The following is a 21,972-nucleotide window of genomic DNA, read 5'->3' as shown; positions in this document are numbered from 1 at the left end:
AAAATATAATATAGGTAAGTCGACCCTGACGTTTATTGTTTAAGCGATTTTTTCGCACATCCGTTTGTACATTATATGTGGCAATACTGGTAACAGTTATTAGACAGCTGTACGTGTGCAGAGCACAAGTGCAAAGCTGATGAATTAGGTAACGTGATTCTTTCGCACGGTTCACCATGCATCGCCTGCCCACGTTTTCATATTTCATAATATCATACAATTAGTTAACAGTTGTATACTGATGTCTGATATATGATCTGATGATGATATTGCGAATTACAATAGTATTATATTTTATATTTTATAAACAATGTAATATTATTGTGAATCGTTGGCAATCTTTAATGTTATCGACATATTATTATATTAATAATATGTCGACTAATTATAATTGGGAGTTCATATTAATTGTCCACTCGGCACCCACTCACTTTGACATAATATTTTAAAACGTGTGGCAATCAATTATTGAGTAAATGGGCGTATTATAATATACGTATATATCAATGCGGATAACTCGGGTAGGAATAGAAAACCCTCATAGAGTAATCGAATTATAATACTGAGTATTGATGTATGTGGTATTGTGGTGTTTATCACTATTGAGTAGACTTTCGGTGGCCAATTTGTATTTTTTTTTAAATTCCCGAGGCTGTTATAAAAATATTAAAAATTGTAACTATTGTTCGAATATTAGTTAAAGTATAGTTTAATATAATCTCAAAGAAAAAAATCGTTACCAAGTATTTCGCCGATGACTAAGCATGCTTTATGTTCCTTGGTGTTAGCGATAGATATATTTTAAGGAGTTCAGTATAGGCAATAATGTAGGCACGTGCGTATGTCTGTGCTCATAAATATTATAGGAAATAAAATTAAATATAATAATGATATGATTCATAAAAAAACATCCACTGTCTATCTTGTAGTTTATAAATATGAGAGGTTATTAACTATTATAATATGTTTTTAAGATTAAAATCAATTTTTCTTTTTTTATCGATTTCCATCGCTCATGTAAAAAATAAATTTTTACATTGAATTACTACAATTTAATACGATTTTATAATAATATATTATACGCTACATAAGAAATTTAATTTATTTTTCAAACATCCATGTAAAACACTTTATTGTGCAGTGGTGTAGCCATGTAAGTATAACAACTTTGGTCTGCCACGTTTTGATTAAAAGGTTGTAGTGCCCGCAGAAACATAATGAATTATTAATAATATTGTATCTTTGAACTGAATTTGTGAGCTTGGGATTTTGCAAAGAGGAATTCAAACTTTATTGAATCCTTACAAAAAAAAATATATATATAAATAATTTTTATAACAATAGTAATAAAGTACGTAGTCCATAAAGATACAAAAATGTAACGTTTATAAACTCATGTCTACAAAATAGGAGCATAAGGGGTGGGGATAGATTCCCTCTCTTGTCACCTCGTCAATAGTCGTCCCGCGCATAATCTAATATAGTATCTGAAGTTGACTGTTAAAAACCAATTTATACAAGATGGTTCACCAAGCATGTTCACCGTTGTTCATTTCTTAGTTAATGAACTTAATCAAATTTTGATTTTTAAAATCGTTAAGTATACTTATTAAATTATTACTGAATATTATGTTCGAGTGCCTAGATTTTTCCCATCATTTAATGAATGCCCACAGAGATGATATCTACTTTTTTTTTAAATTTGGATCAACCTTAATTTTACCATAAAGTATTAATATGGATATTTATTATTTTTTAGGTTTACTTTAAAAATATTATTTTATCAAAATAATTGTCAATCGAGCAATGATTTAATGTTTGTACTAAGGGATAATTTATAGGTCCATATAAAATAATAATTGGAAAATAGGTTTGGAAGATATGAGAGTTAAGTTTATTTGAAAATTAATACTAATGTGTAATCGACATTTTATATTTTGTAAAATTTATTTGAATTTAATTATCAGTTCTAGATTAAAATATATTATATTGATTTTAAGGTCTTTTATAACAATTCAAATCCATGTTTAGTAGTATTATAACATTATTCTTATTCCTTAGTATAAACTTTAATTTAATAACTCAAATAATAATCATTCAAATTTTGATTTACATCTGTCAATATTTTCTAAAAAATCACAGGCTTAACAATTTACAATATTTTGAAAATGGAAAATTGTCTGGCTTTATAGTAATCCAAACAATGATAAAAATATGAATAGTTGAAGATATGTCCCTTAAGTAAACTCAAACATTCCAAAAATAAAAGTCTGAATATGTTCAATGTTAATTGGAAAATAATTAGGGTGAGCATGTTTGGTAGCGAATCACCCTATATAATGTAATATACCTATATATAAACGTGTTAAATAATATAATAATATAATATAATTCATTAAATCGTGCACTATATTATATGATCATTATAAACATGTACCCACATATTATTATATGTATTATTTATATAAATATTATAATGCTATACGTCATATTACATAATATTATTAGGTACTATTATACACATACCCGCAGCCGCACGTTTCCTTCCTCTATAGGCCCGTTTTTGTTTTTTTTTCTCCCTCGACGTTCGATTGCGTTAAACGTAGATTTAGTAGTCGTAAATGTCCGTTGCTATACGTATATACAATATAATATGTATAATATAAGTATATTACATCTCTGTGTAATGGATTCACCACTCTTCGATGGGCGCGAGCGAGGCGGTTGATGATAGCCACAAGGACAGGAAACGGCCGCTTGTCCGACAAACAATCCGTCAGTGATGCGCTTATTGCCCGCCGGGCATTGTATAATGTCACTAAAAACCAGAACCTTTTACTATAAGTTTTTATTATTATTATAACGTATACAATGCCAGGGTGGTCTTGGTCGATTTTTTTCTGTTTCCAGACACCGGCGAAAAAAAGTTCTAAATTAATTTAACCGCCTCGGTCGTCTTATTCCGGCCGAAAACGCTATAAAAACCCGATTTTTTTCCCTCCGGTCTTTTCTTCTAAGGCGCCCCCGCGGCCTCGACTTATACAATGTAACGTCGATGCCGGCTTTGATCACATTATTATTACATATTATACGCACGTAAGCGCTGGTAAATCATATACATTACACACGCCAGTGAACAGATACTACTCTCGTTAGATAATAAAAATGATAAACGGACTCGATTTATACGATATTATGTATTTGTGTCGATTCGGGCGCGTAAACAAACTGTGTTGTATATAATATAATAATATACGAATATACATTACGTATCGCAGCAACGTCTGTCCGTTTCGTCGTGTGCTTATAGATGAGGCGGGAAAACTTTTTTAGATGCAATGCTGCGTGTTCGACCCGCACGGGCGGGAACTCGATCAAAAGGAACCGGTCTTCGAATCAAAAACTCGAGGGAACTCACAGGATTTCATTTTTTTTTATGCCAAGAGCTTTTTTTTTTATTGGTCAGGTCAAGTTTTACACGGTTTTTATCCGTAAGATATCATCTGGATACAGCTATATTAAATTACGAGCTCAAAATTGAATATTATCTTCGTATAGTCGTCAAATGTGGTGATAACAAATGTGAGCCTATGGACAGGTTACCTACATAATATAATTTGCACGATTCACTTGTCTGTAGCTTACACGTAGGCGTATGACATATTATTATGTTATAGTCGTATAATTTTTTGGATGAAAATTTGGAGAGATTTTTGTGCGATAATCTTGATTAATTGCTTTTAATAGCATAATAGCAACAACGAAAAACAACTTCGTAATCATATTATTCAAAATAATTATTTATTATAATTTAATTTTTTTTCTTAAATCTATTTGACGTATTAAGTTGTCATATATTTTTTGCGTTTTATATAAAAATTGACCAGGTAATAGGTATTCGTACAATGCATAAAAATTTTAATTTTTTTTTCAACTCCATAAATCATATTTTATTTACACGATTTGTAGTTCAAAAGTGAAAAATTATTCTGGACGAGTGAATTTTTTATCTGAACTAACGAGTAACAACTCGAAAAATGAATCGATATGGTCATAATACGGGTATGGTCGGTGTTTGAGACTTTGAAACTAATGAGAATGGACGAAATATACACTATAGTCGCGCCGTCTTTGTCGTCTTCGTCGTAACTTAAACGTTTCTCTTGAATGAATGAACGCAATCATGGATAAACCGAAATTACCGTGAACGCGGTACAACCACTGTTAAAGGAAACGCCGCGCCAGACCTACGTCGGTGTTCGTTGTGAGGTATTCCTTCGCGTCACGTGTATGTAATCCGATTTCGTCCATTATTACTCAACAATATTATTATATTATATATCTCACCTACTAAAAGAGCTTATAAGTACAACGACTGCTCACTGTTGGTAAATTGGTCGTCTGGTTAGGTTATATGTATCTATACTTAAATTCTGTTTGATAAGATTTCTTTATAAAAATTTTTAAAACAATAAAATTATTGTTGTTTAGAAAATATAAATGATCGATTTTCGTGTCATCGCGAGTGCATTTTATAATCATTAATCATAGTAGTGTAAATAGCGTGACGAAATCCCTACAAATCGTGTCAACCGCAGTACGTTAATATTTTATTTTATGTAGACTCATCATCAATTCCGGACCGTCGCGACGCGTCTCCCGTTTTCCTTGGATAAAGTGTTGAGGCTGGCGTGGCAAAGTAACGTCCGCAGTAGACACTTAAATAATAATATCCCACCAGTTTATTTTAGGGATAAGCTGTTCAATCTTCTATAGATGACGATTTTTGTATTCACTGCAGTTGGTGTAGTGCGCATCACAGTGAGCCAAGTATATGTTTTATTGTTTTATAGTAGATCAGATTGATCGCCAATGTAGACTATAATATTGTATTCGTATTCCATTAGTCATAAAATATTGGATAAATTTGTATTATCTAGACGTATCTCCATTACTGTTTCGACTTTAACACTTTTATAAGGTAATCTGTAGTAGTGTAGTATACAAACATGTAGTACCTACTTGCATTATATTATACTACTTTTTGATACGGATTACAATTATTATAAGTGTATCAGAAATCATCATTAAATTAAAGAGTCAGTATTGTTTAATTAGCTGATAATAAACGACAGTTACCACCGAGTCTGTGTCCCGTAATCGAATTAACGAATGCAATCATTATACGTTCCGGCGAGAGCGTTTCATATTGTATACATTAGTAGGTAGATAAATTTCACGCTGCGTACAACGGATTTCGAGAACATCAAGAGACTTTTGACGTAAGATTTTAAATTACTTAGAAAGGCCACAACTAATTTTCCCAGTGAAAATAAAGCCATCAATCAACGAATCTGTACATATTATCTCGTGACTAAGACGGATTACAATTGTAAATATAACACTATCATGATATAGTATTTTATATTATATTGCACAAGTGTACAGTGAATAAAATGCGTATGAATGTAATGCGTTGTGACAATGTTTGTTTAAGGATTATAATATCGTTATTACTTATTATATTATATCCGATTAGTGATTAGTTGAGATCAGATTTTTCAATGTTTTCTATTTTCTTGAAATTTGTAATCATGTATTATTATGTATACTGTGATATTGCACTTCTCATTTTTTTGAACACTGAAAGCTATTGTGTAGATTATTATTGTTATACCATATAAAATAGATGTTAGCAACATTATTCATTCATTAAACTATTAGGTACTTTGAAAATTAAAAGTTTTGGACATTTTTTATTTAATGATTATCATAATTAAATAATATATAAACTATGTATAACAAATCTTAATTTGATACTACCATGGCCCAAATCATTTGAGATGTCCAGAAGAGACGAGGTAATTCTTGTCCGCCTACGAATAAGCCACATGCGCATGACACACGGATATCGCATGGCCAAAGAAGACCCTCCATCATGCCTGACGTGTGGAACAATCATTACAGTCAAGTATAATATACTAACTAACAGAATGTCATAAATTCAGTGAAAGGCGCATTGAACTAAAACTACCCGATACACTATACGAGATGCTATCACCCACTCCCGAGACGACCAAAAAACTCCTCAATTTCGTCAACTCAACAGAACTGACTCAACTGATTGGAATATTCTAACTTAGATTAAAATGTAAATCTTTAAATATAGGTAATAAGTATTTCTACTTATTAAGCAAGTATGTAAGTAATTAATGTAAATTTAATATGCAACGCCAGCTAATAACCACGTAGTTGATGCCATAAACAATTAATAAAAAAAAAAAAATCTTGATTAAATATTTAAATATTCATTGATTTTATTATAATATACTAATACATTTATTGACTTATTGTAGCCCTTATATAGGTATCAATCATAAATTAATAATATGTTATTTACTATCTTTTTGGTAAAATATATTTAGATTTTAGATTTTATTAAAACTAATTTACTAGTGTTGCATAATGTATACGTTATAATATTATATCGATAGGTCAATGCTATATTGATATAGAACAGAATTTTTGACACCAATATCGAATTTAGTAATCGTATAAGTCATCGTAACATCAGAAATATAATAGTAAAATCAGATATAATTGTTCATCTATTTTTAAATTTATTCATTCCACGTGAAGATTAACATATGATCACCCATCATCGATTTAGATAAATTGCTCATAACTCATAAGTGTTCCTATAATCAGAGTGCACAAACAGTATAAAGCAGATGTGCTAGTAAGATTTTTATTTTTATTTGGATTACCGGAAAAATGTTTCACAAAAATTACAGTTCTGAGTTATAGATAATTATTTCAAAAATCAAAAAATTAATTGCGCATTAAAAATGTCAAACTGATAGCAAGTATAGGTACAGTCCGTATTATATACCGTATATTTATCATGTATGTATTCTTCATAAAATTATTTCATTATTTAAATTCGTGAAAACTGTTGTTATGCATTAATAATCATAATTTAATTCCACCACTTTCAATACATATGAAACAGTTATGTTCTAATAAATTGAATAACAAATAAAGTGATTAATGAGGTTGGTTTTTTTTTTAAATTTTAATATAACTGAAAAACCACTTTTTCTCTCGGTCAACTACGTCACGTAATGCTGTAGTGGACAAAATACTTGGTTTCTAATAAATTACTTTTGATCAATTATATTCAACATAATTGCTTGAAACACAACTATTGAGATGCGTTAGGCGTTACAACATAATTTGAACCAATTAACCAAAATATATAGTTTGTTACTGCATTAAAAAATATAATAATTATAATACCTATATTGACCACTATATAAAATCATTTAGTCTAAGTGGAACGGCTCGACTTAAAACTGATCGATTACCATTTTTTTCTGTTTTGAATAGGTTTTAAGTTTTAATTATTATTATTATTATTAAATAAAATATCATAATACATTATTAGCTATATTATATATTATATACTGTACCTACAATACTGGTTCACGAATAATATGTACCTATGGTAATGTTTCTACTGCTGTTTCTAGGACCCCCCACATGGGTCGGCTACTTATTTAATATTCCTATATAATTTCGATGTTGTTTGGCTTTTGTAAATTTGATCACCGTTTTTTAAATTTCTTTCGTTTTTACAGTAACCAGCTATTACAACACTGCACTAGTATGTAAATGTACTATGACGCATATGTTACCCAAATATTTTAATATATAATACTCACGTGTTTTAGCTATAATTTCCAATTGCAATGTTTGAACGCCTCTTCTCGTTCACGTAGAACAATAATTAATAATATAATAGTGCTGACAGGGAATGCACGCACTGTCTGTATCCATGTATTATAAGTATAGGCTGTCTGATCATGTTTATTTCTGTCATACCACTTTCTTTCTAAGTAAAATAATATCGAGAAAAAAATGACCACTGTGTCTGACACTCGAGTACTTTGACTGAACTGAAATTCAAAAATTTTATTTTATTTTTTAAAAATCCGAGAAGAAAAACTCAGGGGTGGACTTAATATTTTACAAAATATATAAAATGATAAACTAATAACTAATACGTTTTATTATAAAATAATGTTATAAACAGCACATTTTGGACAGTCCATTCATAAAAAAGTCGATTTGTTTATAGGTATTACAAAATTAAAATTATAATTATAATTATATATTTATATCACTCTCTTCCATCCATGATTTATATAGACTGAGTTCCGTCAAGCTTAAAATAATATCTTCTTACTTATTCTTGCAGACTTACCAATAGGACCGTATGGAACCTAAAATCTATAGGTTATCAATATATGGTTAAACATATTTTTTTACGTTTATTTTGAAAAATGTGATCAATATATTATGCATAATTCAGTTGCCAAACTGGTTGATATCTAAATTTTAATTTACTCGAAGGTGGACTCCATCGGTATATTTTTTACATAATATATGCCGGATGCGAAATACCCAACACCTTATAGATATGATGCAACTCTAAGATCCAATGCTAAACACAATCAAAACATTTTATTATATTTCTATGAACAGCCAAATCGAATAACGAATATTTAAAAGCAAAAAAAAAAAACTATGGTCCAAGCAAAAGAAATTGTTCGCGACTAATTGTTTATCGTATATTATGCAGCCGAATAGTTTATTTTAGATGTAATGCAAAACTATAACATAATTAATACGCGTCGTCCAAGTCTTAAACAGATTATCAGACGAGAGGCGGACACCCTGCACAACAATCGTAATATGTGTACAGTGTAACAACATTATTACAAAGCAGAAAGAAGTTGTGTCGCTTTCAACGAAGTGGCGATCGATGAGCGTGCGAACAGTTATCGTTTGGACGGAAAAGATCGGCGCAGTGTCTGTGAAATTACACGGTGCAGCTGGACGGGGCTCGCGCTGCGTCAAAGAGCAGCACGTTTATGCGAGAGCACCCGTTTACACGATTTCGTGTTTTGAGTTCGCTCTGATACGCGTTTATTATGTATCTCGTTCTCGTCGGTCCTGGTCTCGATATATGATATTATTATTATCCTCTCGGCCGCTGCCGCGAGTTCGATTCAAATATTACCTATACTATGCATCGCGGCCTCCGGCTGCAATAATAATATTATTATGTATATGACTTTAATATGATGCGTCTACGCCGCCGCCGCCGACTGCCGAGGTGTCGGTATTTATTTTATTCACCTCTCCCGTGATAATAATATTCTCTCCTCATATTATTACACTATAATATACCATTACCTATATATGGCTATATTCTGTACATATATATTATGCATGTACATATGATTATTATTTTAATTTCGCGGCGCGCCGGTTTTTCTCTCCGCTTACCGCCTGATCCGATGCCCATCGCGTATATATATAGATATAGGTACACCAGTACACCACCCATGTATTTACCGATAATGTATATTATAATATTATATTATGTACATAATTTGATGTTACATACACAACGACATCATTATAACTTAATTAGTATAAGTTTTACGCGAGCCGAAAGACGGTGTAGTGCATATATAGGTACGCGTATATGATGTTATTCGATTATTTGTCATCGTTTATTTATTTTATAAAACCGCAAACTATAAAAATCAATTTGTATCTTACCGTATGATTCTGTTTATTCTAAGGTTTACCTGCAAGATTAATCCGTAAAATTCAGAAGTTTGGATATTTACCTGTAAAACAGTAGTTAAAACCTAGGTTTAAAATTCTATAGATTTTACCGGTATTCATATTACTTTTAGCAATTGCTTAATAAGTATGATAACTTACAAATAAGTACCTATATCCAAACAATTTTTTTTATTATTTTATACAAATTTAAAGAGAAAATTAACTTTTTATACATATCACATTGAATTCATATTCACCCAATATAATAGGCACATATTTTAGTATCGTGAAACACTAATTTTATAATAATTTCAACTTGTTTTAATGATTTAGAATTGATTCAGTTACCAATCCAGATGATGTCAGAGTTTTATTTTTAAATGCTCAAATTATTTTGATATATAATCAATTTGTTCTTAACACATGCAGCCATGCAGGTAGGTTAAATTACTACACACAACATGACGTCACACCCAAAAATTAATCTTTAAATACAATCAATAGATAGCTTTATTAATTACTATGTATTATAATAATACTTACAGAATAAAATTGTTTAAGTACCATAAAATCATGTTGAGCGGAAAGAACCATCCAGCAGGCTCCAGTCCCTCAATTTTAAGAATATTTTAAAACAGTTTGTAAAAATGTAGGTTCCTATATTATGTGCCCATGAATATTTCAGCGAGTTATAGCTAATAATTCTAAAGGAGAAAATATACGATATCATATACCTAATACATCAAAAGCATATGCGTGCTGAATATTTGTGACCTATACCTAAACGGCTAAACGCGACTATGACGTTTCAATTATAATTTACCAAGCAGCCCAACCGATTGCTCAAAACTATACTTACCTATTATTGATCTAATCGTATGGTAAGATATATTTCCTATACCTAGTCATGCCATATCGCCATACATTATACATACTTTTATAAATTGTAAACGGCTGCAGTGTTCATAATGTTTTAGATTCTGAGCTGAACAATGAGTTATATGTATCATATAAAAGATTTTTTTGTGTGCGCCTAAAGACACGACTGTTTATAGCGGTAAAAATGCCGTGATCTATAATATTTGTGGTAGTTTGATGTTTTTGATAGACAATTTAATTAAATTTGTAATTTATGGGTTAAAAAGTTGGTATACCTACATAAATAAATGGGATAAATAATTTTAAGAAAATACTCGTAACTCGCGGAAAAAGAGTTTTACTATTTACGTAACACTAGCTTTCGACTGAGCTTGCATTTTTATTTTTTTGCTGTAGATAATTTAAAAAAATGTACTTGAAATTTTCACCAAACGTACTGTATCGTCGAATTTTTTAGATAATAAGTAGGTATAATTTTTAACTATTTCATTAATTCTTGAGCTAATGTATATATGTAAGCATTTTAAATTTTCTAATTATTTTTTGAAAATGCCGATTTAAGTCGATATACATTGTTATTTCGTCAAAAAACTTGAAAGCTGTTTATTAAAGATTGCGCATATAAATAATTATTCTTACAACAATAATTCATAAATTACGTAAATACACACTGGAAATTCTTACAGTTGGGCGTATGTGGATTTCAAATTGTCCGTTTTAATCGCTCAGAATAATTTGTTCGTGTTTTCAATCTTAAAACATATTTTGTATGGTGACCGTAATAAGGTAAATGGTAATCATTAAAATATGAATAATATTAGAACACATTGAGGGACGTTCTTAGAGACATTTTCTCTTCACCGTGATGCGTAATTTCGACCGCTGGCTGCGTTACATTGAATACGATTATTATGTATAATATAGGCAGACTTTATAGGTAGGTATACTAGGTATACTATCCACTTGGTTGTATTGCGTTAATTTTTTTTTCATACCTGTCGGTTAGACTTCCAGCTGTTGCAGTCATTATACTGTTATATTCTTAATGAGGAATAGTAAGTTACTATGCGTACGTCGCCATTCCTAACTTATAATCACTGCGTGCTAAGAGGCATTATTTCGATTAGATACGCGGATCGTCGTTCACTCGTCCGTCGATATAGGAAATTAATTTCGAAACCGTAAAGTGACCTACAATTATTTTAATTCTCGTTATTATAATTGATAGTTAGTTATGATTCGCCATAATATGGTTTATCTAGTTGTGTAAGTATATACCTACTGGCTACCATGCCTACGAGCTTAAAACATATTATCTATAATAATAAATGTTATGATATTGCGGTCATCTATTTGAGTTTGAAATATATCGATTATGTCAATAAACTAAAGTGATTTGGGAAAAAATTCGTAATAAAATGTTAACAATATTGATTAATGAATGTAATAGTACAATAAATTTCTTGTAAAGACAATTTTTCCACGACTTTTTAATATTTTTTATTTCATTTTTTAAAATAATATTAAATTCCTAAACCAGGCTGTGATGGCATAGTACTAAACACTATATAACTTTTGTGATGATCTTATGAACACGAGATTTATTAAAAATTGGTAATAAAGAACGCTATCTATGTGTTTGGAATTACACTGTAGTCTTTCAAAATCAACTATAGAGTGTAGCACAATATGATGATGATACATATAAAATATTATTATTTAACATAAAACAAAATATAATATAATATTATTAATGCTATAAAAGTCAGTTTCTACAAATAGAGAATTTATTTAAAATCTATTTTAGGGATCTCATTCTTGAGATGTCAACTCAGAATTTTTATGATTAAAATCATATATTTAATATTGTAACACCTATATTAATTGTTACATAGGTCATAATATCCAATAATTCAATATTTCCCCATAAAAAAAAAACCAATATGTTTATTTGAATAATGAAAAAACTAAACATGGCTGGATTATATATTTTGAATTTTAATGGATTTTAATTTGATATTTTATTCTGTGGGCATTATTGATTTATTGATTTTCTCACCATCAAACATGAATTAATTCAATCACAAACAAATTATGAACAGTTCGAATCATCAGAAAAAAAAAAGTACAAAATTCAAAATCGTATAAGTATTAAGTAGTTTAATTATTTCTAGGATTGGATACTTACTTACTCTTTATAATTTGTGTTTAGGGGGAGTAAAATACATAATAATATGTTTAATATAATACCGGGACTACGGAAGGACATACACTTCAAAAATCAGTCACATGTAAATTATACGTTTAAAACGTAGGTGTGTCGTGATCTATTAGTGAACTAGTTAACTAGCCCACTAATCACAACTATCTCGCCATGAAGTGCTATTACTGATTACCCTTCATTGTGCTTATTGTAAATTTCTGTTACGGATTGTACAAATTAAAATAAATATTTAAAAAAAAAAATCATGTAAATTATATATCACTTTGTTGCAAACTTTTCGTTTTACGCCGTTACAACAACTGCAGTAAAAATGAAAATACCTATGATAACATTTATTTTAGTATATGCATAGATACGTGTTGAAAATTTGGAATCCTTATTATTATTATTATTATATCCGTAATATGTTACATGTCCTATGTTAGTTTTCAAAATATAAAATCTGCATATAAGATGTAACGCGTATAATGTATACATAATATATTGATATATTGTGTAGTGTAGTCTAGTGAATTTAAATTTAAAATGTATATATTTATAAATCATAATAATAAATATTTAAATGTGATACAATTAACTGATTGTGCTAATTTATCTAATTCCAAGAAAAATAAATATCAGAAGCTTAAGCTATTTATGAATTTATGATGCAATTTATTTTAATATTTACACATTTTATTATTTGTATTCCGCTACCGATCATAAACATTCAAAAACACTATTCGTTAATTATTAGAAAATCACTATTTTTAATTTCAACAAAATGTAAAAGTGTTATAAATACATAGAGAGGTGCCTAAGTATAAAAAATTGATTGTTTTTAAAAATTTTAAAAATCTACTCGGAAACCTACGCATGTAATGAGTTGAATGAACCACTGTTTAGTAGATGCACCTAAAAAATATTATTCCTAATTTTATATTATATATGGTATATGACGATTATGACCACAATATCATAGTATTATAATATTATATATGTAGATCAAAATATAAAAAAAGAAAACAGAGGCTGCTTTCGAAATACCACTATACTATCGCGTATTATTATTTATTTTTGACTTTGTATATATTAACGGGTCTAATACGGGTAATAACTGTCAATGGAAACAGATACACAAGTTCAACACAATATTGTACGGATCCTTCAGCAAACAATTAAACGCGGGTCCCTTAAAACACTTAATAATGACGGGTTTTATGTATAACGCGGTGACAGTCAACAGCTGCTGCTGTCGTATAATAATATATTACATAAAATAGCTGTAGTTTTCGGGGTGGGTGGTAGGTGAACGACGGTATAGCCGCGAGATATTTTGCCGACGAGACGAGCCTAAACCAAACGCGGTGGTGGTGGTGGTGATCCTCGTCGTCCGCTCGTCCGTCGTTTTGCCGCCGTCTGACATTTATCACGAAAAACGGTTTCAACACCTCGTTATAATAATAAATAATAATATATTATTATTATTATTATTACACCAGAAATGTGCTCGTTTTTTTACGACGCAGCAGCAGCAGCCGGTGACTTAATTATATACAATAAATAATTTTAATAATAGTATAAATAATATATTATATATTATGGTGTATAATAAAATATCGGTCTGTACTCTGTACCATTCACTATGATTTTCGATAAAACCCCTTTTAAAACGCGCTTTGTCGACGTACATAATTCATGTTTGTTTTTTGTGGATTTCGTCTAAAAATGAATACAAGGTTATGTTATATTATATTTATCAACCGTGTTTTAGTCTGACAATAAACATATATCACCTAATAAAACCGAGAAGAACACGTCTTATTATTCAAAAATCACTTTACTTTTACGTTGAACGGGCAAAATTAGAAAACAATTCGAAACTATTTACAATGATAAATAGTTACTCTCAACGATGTTTGTTTGGAACCTACATAATAATAGGCTGTGATAAATGCTAATTAATTCTCCTCAATAGCGGCGTAACTGACTCTAAATCTCTCTAATATTGTATCATATATTTTATATACTTAAATGTCTGTTAAACGCTGTAAGTTTAACTTACAGTCAGTATTTAGTAACTACGATATGTTTTAATTAACATTATTTTTTTATTTAAAATAAAAGCTTCATCATCATGGGTTACTATAACGGTTATAGTATAACCTAAGGTTATAACACAGAGATACGTATAGGCAAAGAATAAAGTACAGGTTGAAAAACAATAGATTGAAATATTTGCAATTGTTTATAATGTATTGCTTAAAAATATATCTACGGTGTGGAAAAATTTGTAGATTGCTTCGGTGTTTTTTTCGTTGAGAGCTGGTCAGAACTCGGAGAGAAGATTGGGTTGGTGAAGATTTTCAGTGCTTTGGCGTATTTCGTATAGTTACGATATATTCTATCTGAAGTAACATTACCACTGCGTTTTAGATTTGAAGTGAAATAAATAAAACAATTTATGCATACATTTATTTTACCTATTATTTTGAAGAGTATCATTAATTGTTATCATTTTAGTTTTCCAAACTTACACCTTATCATATAATATATCTTCGCTCGGAGATTAGGCTTTACTAATTTGTTTGTTATTATAGTCGATTTATTTATTATAACTTATAACGTGCAGAAAGCTCGCAGCAGTACTGCAGTAGGCAGTAGATTTAGCACGTGTTCTGCGTAGACATCTTTGATAATACAAATTTGAAGTTAATTCAATTATAGGTGCCATCACATTCATATTACGTAACGCAAAATGCAATATGATGATAAAACGCGTTAAAATCCTATATCATAATAACGACGTGGTACAAACGTTTGTTTGGTCATATATTATGTTGTATACAATCGGCACAAGCGGTAGTTGCATTATTATATACTTACATCATATTCGATATATTTTATATACTTATTATACATACATAAATATATATATATACGGACACAGTATACGCTTGCACTACGTACGCACACTACGTACAACCCTTTTTCACCGTCCCATTTAAACGGGAATCATTATCGTGTCCGATGACCGAAAAAACAATGCACGGTCGATCCCCCCTCGAGGGCGTTAGATTACAATAGGTATCGGCAGGGGGTGCATGCGGATGTGGCGAATTCACGTCGTCGTACTTACTTTATATGTATATATATTTATAAACCATATACATATTATTATGTATTATGTTGGCTTGCAAAGGGCACTCGCCTCCGTCTCTTTAGCGAATCATTGTCCGTGCTCCGTGGACTGAGCTAAACGCGAGCTGCCTTGCCTCGAGCGCACGCGGCCGACGCGTCGAGTACGGTCGCTCGCATGCACGCAAGTCGCGCACGCGTTATAATATTATCATAATATTTTCCGTCCTCCAATCTGAGCTCTATTCATCGGCCACACAATGGGCCTAATACGACAAAAAAAAAACCTACGTTTATATTTGAGTATATAGGTACCGGTGTGATTGGCGAACACTTAACCACCGGGGTGGTACAACTAGACTAATAACGCGGTTTTTTCTTTAAGTAGATATTTACTTTTATTGTTATAATATGGCAAGCGTTCAATTAATAGGCATTGAACAATTTTTTATTCTTATCGAAATCGAGTTTTCACTGCACCTTATCTCTTACGCAGAAATTCATGTGCATTGTTAAAAATTAATACATTTTTATATATTATATATTATGTACGTGTTAAATTATTTATAAAAAAAAAAAAAAAAAAAAAAAACAAGAAACACGATAATTTTTTTTTATCCTCTCAAATTAAATTTAGAAAAAACGTCCAATATAATAATATAAGTTTATTTAGGAATGTACGCGGCATATCGGTACAACAAATTCGTTTTCGGTTGACAGATCGAAGTCCATGTACGCGTATATTATGATGACAAACGTCGTTCAAGGCGGACATGGCCGCGAGGCGAATGAAAAAAATATGTGACATACATATTGATAATAGATTATATAATAAGTCGTGTGCTCGTCACGGGACCCATTCAATCAGGTGCAATTTCAAAAAATAAAAATAAATGTACGTACCCACACTGCGGTCTTGAAAGAGGGTAAATATTACCTTCAGTGATTGCCCTAAAAAAAATCTCAATGCCACGTCGTCCTAGTAAACGTTTCCGGAAATAAGTCATGTTTTGGCAAAGGCGAAAAAAAAGGGAGATGCCGAAAATTGCCTGTCGTCAAAATTGTTACCTATTGTTAAAGCGAGAAACGCCATTTTCCCGGTTTCAATCGACGTTCGGAATAGAATATTATATATATTACTATACTTACATACTACATCATCTAATATAGATGTTTATATTATTTTTATATTATGTTTATATTATACATACGTACACGACTACACGAGTATCACGTGTATAGTTGACAATTGAAATTGAGATTATTTTATTTTACCCGGATCTATTATTACTGTGGTCTTAACGCAGTTACGTTTTATAGCTGATTATAATATATCGTCTAGGAGTGAATAGCCAGATTTTTTTTCATGAGGGGGCTAATATTTTTGGGTCCTCTCCTGCTTTTTATACCCCTTACCCCACTCTCCCCCTTATCATATAAAATCTTTGTGCAAAACATAACCTTCATTTTAACGATGTATTATCTACATTAGTTTATGGGAAAATTACACCCTTATGTTTTGTTTCCGTCTTAAAAATCTACAACATAATATTACAAACTGTTTTGCACATGAAAGAGTTGAGAAAGTTACTGTTTAGTTATTCGATCATTGCGTCGTTATACTAAGATTAGGTATTTATTATTATGACTTAATCACATGCAAGTTTCTTCTGACGAGTGACCTTGCCGGCTGTCAAAATAATATAATAAGAACCAAAAACATAATACAATAATATATGTCACATTCCCATTTCTTACACACGCACATTGATTATATTATGAGCATTGGACACTCATAAATCGACGCAAATTTTGATTCATCTTCAGAATTGTTTTTCTTATCTATTCGCCGAAATAATTTCATATATATTTATATTTTGAACATGTTAAATATATGATTAGTAAACAATTTTTATGGGCTACTTCCGCGACACACCGGTTGAGAACCACTGATTATATTTAGGTCATAAAATATTTGCGTGTGTGGTCTTATAACGATTATAATATATAAGTAGATCGTTGTTGTGCAGCGTAAGGTTGGGGAACGAGTGGTAGTGCATATTACGGGAAACGTAACGTAGTGTCAAATGTATCATAGGTCGTTATCGACGCTTAATAATAAAATACTATAAATCAGTGCACCGTATATACGTATACATTAAATATTTAATACACCCTAACACCCTATATTTCTCAACTTGCACCTCCTGGCCACATATATACAAAAATACTTTAATATGTGTACAGGGTGCATCATCCCGCCGGCCCGTACAATGACGTTTTTAACGAGGAGAAACCTGGAAACGTATAATCACACGTCGCTCTGCCTGTACATGTGGTGAAGTTTTCTTTACAACAGGGCGCACTGCACTATTGTGTTATATTACACTGAGGTGGCGATGTATGTACATACATATATAATGATGGGTAGTGCGGTCGGCAGTCATCACGCGGCGCGCACGGCGTATAACAATCAGTCCAACTCTCGGTGATGCGTACATATAATATAGTTCGATGGCAAATTAACTGTGAAACGCTGCGTGGTTTATTATTATTATTATTACTTTTTTTTTATTTTACTTCAACCTCGACCAATTAGTGACGATCGACTAACTCGCCGTTGTCGTCATCACCGTCGTGAAAATGGAAGGGAAACTGAAAAAAAGAGAGAGAGAAATAAATGATATATATATTATGGCGAGGGAAAAAAGAGTGGTGGGAGACACGAACGTGTTCACCTCGTCTTCGTCGTCGGAGGGCTGGGCCCGAAGAGGCGGTTGAGACGGAAATAAATGAAAAATTAGCCGATGAAAAGTTTGTCGAATCATCGAACGTCGGCGGACGATAACGGCGACGACGTGGAGAGGGCAAAACCGATTCTTCAGGTCGTCGAATTAATTACGTCATTAGACATGATTGTCACGTTTCCGTGCGTGGGCGTTCAAAGGGAATACGATTTCTTGGATTTATATTATCATGTATATATATATATATCGGACGAGGACGATTTCCAGTCGAAGATGGTCGTTTAACGCGTGGTGGCGGAGGGTTCGAATGCGAAAGAAACTCGGCGATTGAGAAAAATGTTTTTGCACTCTTCCTCGCGTGTACATATATTTTTTTTATTTTTTTCCTACTTTCTCGTTCGTTCCGCTAAACTTTCTTCGATCAAAAGGACTTTAATTAAACGAAAATCGAAAAGTTGCCGTTTCTTTTCTCGTCCCACTAAATTCGGCCAATAAATTTTCCGCATAACTGCACGTCACCTTATAATCACGTGCTCGCCCGCGGTTCGCCAACGTATATAAAAATATTATGTATATTATACGCTCTATGCGTTTATATTTTTTTTCCCATTCAGTTTTATTGATGACTCGAACTACATTATGTTATTATAATGTTCACGAGAGGATTCCGAAAGAAAAAATATATATAATGCCAATTTACCAATTACGCCTACTGCTTCTTGTTGAATACATCGCGCGGTCCACGAGTAATATATTATACGCATTGTACTATATATATATATATATTGATACTCGAGTGTTTATTTTTGTTTAAGACGGAATGTCCTAACCCCCCACAAGTGCGTCCGGTTAAAAATGTACAGCTGGCGATTTTTTAGTGTGTTTAAAACACTTTGACTGTTGATCATTGTTGTTTTTTTCTTAATCACTGCAATTAGGCACCGTCATAAGATATGTATAATATACATCAATTTATTCTCTTGAACAAATCTCTGAGAATCCTGTAAAGTTCTCAAGTACCTTTAAAGAAACATATTGTATTATATTAATCACATATGGAACACGGGCAATTTATCTCATCATTTTTAACCATACCTACTTGTTCTATTATTACCATACACTAATTATATAATTATAGTAAACTGTATACGGTACACACTAATAATAAAATTAATACATTGTATAGTATATGTTCTATATATTACTATAATATAGGCCTAAAATCAATGATAACCAGAACGTTACAACTGCTTATCCACATAAGTTGTACTTAAGTATTACTTATATATTAATTATACTGTTCAAATTAAAGAAAATACGTAAATCGATAAGCTCTAATTTTAACAAATTACAAAAGAGATATTGAAAACTTAAGTAGGTTTATAGGTTAGGCACTTTTTAGACAAAAAATGTTATGATAAAAAGTACATGGTTTATGTAACTTTAGTGCATCTATATTATGTTATATATGTTTATGCTGGAAACAGTATACCTACTGTTTACGTAAACATATATTCATCGAAACCGTAGAACACAGAAAGTACCCTTTGACTAAATCGTTCTCCTTTATATAAAACGATAGACATACGGTAGTTGAGCAATTGATTTTTATACTATAAATATACAAAATATATATTGTTTTATAATTTTATGCATTCAGTAAAATAAAGTATAGCACTATAACTGTATAACTATATAATATTATTATTTATTGAAATAGAGTGTGAGATTAGGTTTTCAATACATCTTATTATAATTAATGTTTTATCATGATATACCTAATAAATATATATAGGTATTTTAATTATTTGACAGAGTATTTGTGTGTTTAAATATTTCTTGACACGACTACACGAGCATTAGAATATAATAAGAGTAGTTTAAAAATACGAAAAATTAATAATGTATATTATTGTATTAAGTTATAAACTAATAATAATGACGAAGAAATTTCAAAAATCTGATTAGCTATCGAGTTTTGATAACATTGTAATGATTTCCTTACTATAATTTTAGTATAGTAAAAAATTTTTTATATTTTGTATGCTTAAGTGTTTACATAAGTGTGTATATATATGTATACATATAATATAATATAATATATCAACATGACTGAAAAAAAAAACATTGTCACTTATTCTTATAATTTAACTATTTCGAAATGATAAAATAATATTATAATATAAAGCTGACAATATCATAATTTATTATTACAGTTGCTGCATATTATAATATAATATAATTATTTGTGCCACCATCACACGGCTCGTATGATGATTTTCAATAAAATTATGAATGAAACCCACACGCAGCACTCTTCTATAAAGATATGTTATATAAACGATCATATTATATACTACACATAGTACGTATAAATTACACTTACAATATAAACACCATTTAATATATATATATATTATAATATATACGAATTTGTTTATTTAGTGTTGTGTTGTACTCTTTTTGTGTATATTGGATTTCTTACTCGAGTGTAGATAATGTACAGTTGTTTTTTAGGAAACGTCCGTCTCATTTCAAATTATATACATAATTCAATACATATAATATATATGTATTATATTATTGTTTTATTTGTTACGAATCAGTTGCAGGTGGGTGTACGTATTATATTATCAAAAATTAATTAACTGAAATTGTAGTCGAACATTTTTTGCATAACTGACGATACTGAAGCTGAACGATGCACGTGTTTGAACAATAATACTCTATATTTATTACTTATCAGCTTTTCAGCGTAAAAAAATAATATTCAACAACAGAATTGATTAATTAACTACAGTAATTCCATTAGTCTGAATAATTTTCATTACGAATTTCGATTATTTTAAATATTATTATTTTCCGGAGACTTGCGTTGATTGGATAATCTTTAAAACTCGATGAGTTCATCAATTAAAATCATCAATAATTTTCCTGTAATTAAAGTTGCAAATCAGTAAATCGCTATGCAGCATAATATGTTATTCAAAAATACAATGTATACCTAAGTAGGTACCTAAAATAATCACATTGATATTTATTAGTTCTTGTTTTATAAATGTTATACAAGATGTTTTCCACATCAAAATATATAATATAAAATAACAAGTAATAAACAACCTTAATCTGTACCTGAGTTATGCACATATAATTGTTAGAAAAAAAATAACAAAACTATCAGGCCATAAGATGTATCTAAATATTTTGGCGGCATCACATACCGTTAAATCTCAACAACGTACTTGGCGTTTTAATTTCGAAACCTTTATTATACATTTATACGTATATATAAATAATCTATAAAAGTGGTAGCTATTAATTATTATGGATATTATTATACATTCTACGACAAAATATGTGTAT

The 21,972-nt window shown here is 30.5% G+C and overlaps 1 protein-coding gene across 1 annotated transcript in view; it reads left to right on the top strand.

Annotated features, from left to right (window-relative positions):
- The window catches only part of LOC107163503 (uncharacterized), a 45,861-nt gene that overhangs the window by 8,936 nt on the left and 14,953 nt on the right, over positions 1-21,972 (top strand). The window lies entirely within an intron of this gene.

This window comes from Diuraphis noxia, unplaced genomic scaffold, assembly GCF_037042655.1.
Source record: "Diuraphis noxia isolate RWA-SAM2 unplaced genomic scaffold, SU_Dnox_SAM2 contig0005, whole genome shotgun sequence".
NCBI lineage: Eukaryota > Metazoa > Arthropoda > Insecta > Hemiptera > Aphididae > Diuraphis > Diuraphis noxia.
Note: the sequence above shows the minus strand (reverse complement) of the source record. Positions and strands in the feature narration are given on the sequence as shown.